A 3,438-nucleotide genomic window follows, 5' to 3' on the forward strand; every position below is an offset into this window, starting at 1 on the left:
TCGGATTTCATGAAAATTAGGTCGGGTTCTGAGAGGCGAGCCCTGCGTTGGCTTTTGTTGACTTTTTAGAATAAAATTTTAAGTCGACGTATTATTATCCGGAATTATTTTCGATGAATTTTAATGAAGTTATACAATTAAGTTGGATAGATTTGAGCTGTCCGGAGGCCAATTCAAGCAAGATTGCTATTTTGGAATATCGGCCTAACTTCAAAAGGGTAAGTGTCTTGCTAAACCTCGAGTGGGGGAATTACCCCTTAGGCATTGAGTCTTATGTGCCATTTGTGAAATATGAAAAGCCGTGTGCGCGAAGTGACGAGTACGTACTCGGGCTTATATGTGCAAAATTTATTGAAATAAAGTCTTAGGCATTATTGCGTAGTAAATTAGAAAATTATTAAATCATCTGTCTGCCATGCCTAAATCCTTCTTGTTGAATTTGTTTTTATATGATAATTTGATGTGATTGTTACTTGAAATATTTATGAAATTTCGTGAGTATTTTTGGTTTAATATTTTTTGGAAATTAATTCCAATATGAATCTTCTTATGCAAATAATTAATTTAAGCGAGCTTAAGAATTAGTGTTAATATAATTATCTAAATTTGCATTAATGAAAGTTTTGCTTTATGGTGAGTAATTTCTATCTCAATTGATTATTTTTGGGTGTTATATACATTGTGTGGAGCCTTGGGCTATTTGTTGTGAAATTAATTAATTTTGTTATATCTTTGGAATTTGATTGTGGTCATTGGGCAAATTGTGATATGAATTGATTTTATTATATTGTCGTGTTAATTTTCCGTGTAAATTGTTGTGTTGTGTGAGTTACTATTTTGGGGAGATAAGGGTAGCATTTCACCGTTGATAATATGTGAGTATAAGGGTGGCATTTAACTGTTATTGTGTTTGTTGAAATATTATTTGGGCGGAGCGATAAGGGTGGCTATAAGAGCGATAAGGGTGATAATAGGAGCGATAAGGGTGGCTATTGATATTGTCTGGGCGGAGTGATAAGGGTGGCTATAGGAGTGATAAGGGTGGCAATATGAGCGATAAGGGTGGCTATTTTCAGGGACGATATGTGATAATGTGGGGTTATGGTATTGATAATTTTCATGTGATGTTGTGATTTTCTTGTGTTTATTTCTATACCTTGTGCGACTTGTCTTGTTGTTGGTAAATTGATAACAGTATGATTTATGTTGAAATTGAGAGCATGTGGCTATTGCCAGGCGGATTATAAAATGAAATATGGGCACGAGGTGCCGTGAGTAAATAATGAGAATATTTGGCACGTGAATTATCCGTGCAATTGTGATATGAAATGTGGGCACGAGGTGCTGTGATGAAATGATAATGATAATTGACACGTGAATTGTCCGTGCAGTTGTGATATGAAATGAGGGCACAAGGTGCCGGGAAAATATGATGATTTAATTATGGGCACGAGGTGCCGTGGAAATATGAAAATGGGCTGAGACCCGTGTTTACAAAAAAATATGAAAATGGGCTGAGACCCGTATTTTTATGATTATGAAATGAGGTATTATGTGGTGACTTTTTAATTGAAAGAATTATATTTAAAATATTTATTTGGAAGGATTTTTACTTAGAAAGTATTATATGAAAGAATTTTATTTGAAAGATATTTATTTGAGGAAATTATATTTGAAAAGATTTATTGAAAGAATTATATTTGAAAAATAATTATTTGAGAAAATTATATTTGAAAGAGAGTTATCTAGAAGAATTATATGTGAAAGACATTTATTTGAAGGACTTGATTTAATTGATCGTACTTGTGTTTATTAATTGTTGAGTGATATTAATAGTATTCTAGTTGTCTGTTGTGCATATCACTGATTGTTCCATGTTGTCATATTGTTATTTGTTTCCTATTATTTTGTATATTATATTGCACAGGTTATTAGATTAGTGAGTGTCTTGACTGTACCTCGTCTCTACTCCATTGAGGTTAGTCTTGATACTTACTGAGTACCGACCGTGGCGTACTCATACTACACTTTTGCACATTTTTGTGCAGAGCGAGGTATTGAAGATATCGGACTTGAGCAGAGTTAAAGCGCGATCATAATGATTCAAGGTAGAGCTGCTTGGCCGTCGCAGTCCCTTGGAGTCATTTCATTTCATTGTACTGTTAATTTGTAATCAAATAGTATTGTATATTCGGTCCTCGTGATCATTCCATGTATTCAGTTAGAGTTCGTGACTCAGTACTATCAATCTTGGGAAGTTGTGTATTGTAATTATTTCCGTTGTTAGCTTTTAATTCAAAAAAAAAATGGCTTCAAAATGTAATAGAAATCGGCTTACCTAGTCTTAGAGACTAGGTGCCATCACGACGCCTGTGGTGGGATTTTGGGCCGTGAAAATAATATCTCTCGGAATATCATGAGACCCATGAACAGACAATATGAAAGTAGGACACATGGGGAATTAAGAACATAGGCACCTCTAATACTTCTATGAATAGAGTCATTTATGAAAGTTCAGCGTTTGCACGTTTTATTTGTATCATATGGATCATGCCAAAAGGAAAGAATGGATAGCCTTAACATACCTCAAGTCGTCAATGCAACTCAACAACAAGCTTATGACAACTAGCGCACCAACCCTATAACAAAGCAATATGTGTACAACTTAGATAGCGGTGGTATATCACGTATCTCAAATGATAACTCGATTCTAAAATAAAACGGACAGCATTTTTCCTGATTTCACTACTCCCTCAAGCCTACTATTGGAAAGATACAAACACAATACAATCAACAACTCAAAAACAACCCAACTACAATTTGGGACCTTCAATACAACAAAACCCCCAAGTATACCATAACATACCCAATCAATAAGTTATCAATTAACCTGAAATTACAACAACGAGTGACCAACCTACTACCCTACCACATGTGGCATTTCTCCACTCCCTTCATCCTTCCAAACTCCATAAATCAGCAGCACAATAGGCCAACATGAGTGGACTACAAAACAGTCCACTAAAAGTGAAATAAATCAAACTCACGATTTCCGATCACCGTCCCGTGAGTTCTAAATATTAGGAAATAAATTTATCAACCTTCCTTGATATTTAAATACTTAAATATAGAAATTAGGCATTTTATTAAATATTAAATATATTCCAAAACTCAAACTACAAAGAAAAAGAGAGGCGACATAGCGATACTTACGTTGTATGGATTGTTTTAATGTTACCGCTTCTTGATTTCGTGCCCGGGATGTTAGTATTCTTTGAAACACTATTAGAGAGATCAAGGACAGGTTTTATGGTGTTCTCTGGTTGGTTTCTATGTAAAAATTAAGAGAGAGATGAATTAAGACATATATATCAACTTTTGAAAAGTCAAAGAGATGCTAGCTTGGCACCCTCTCATTCACTCATCTTCCGATACTTA

The sequence above is a fragment of the Nicotiana tomentosiformis genome, chromosome 7, assembly GCF_000390325.3.
Source record: "Nicotiana tomentosiformis chromosome 7, ASM39032v3, whole genome shotgun sequence".
In the NCBI taxonomy this organism is placed as follows: Eukaryota; Viridiplantae; Streptophyta; class Magnoliopsida; order Solanales; family Solanaceae; genus Nicotiana; species Nicotiana tomentosiformis.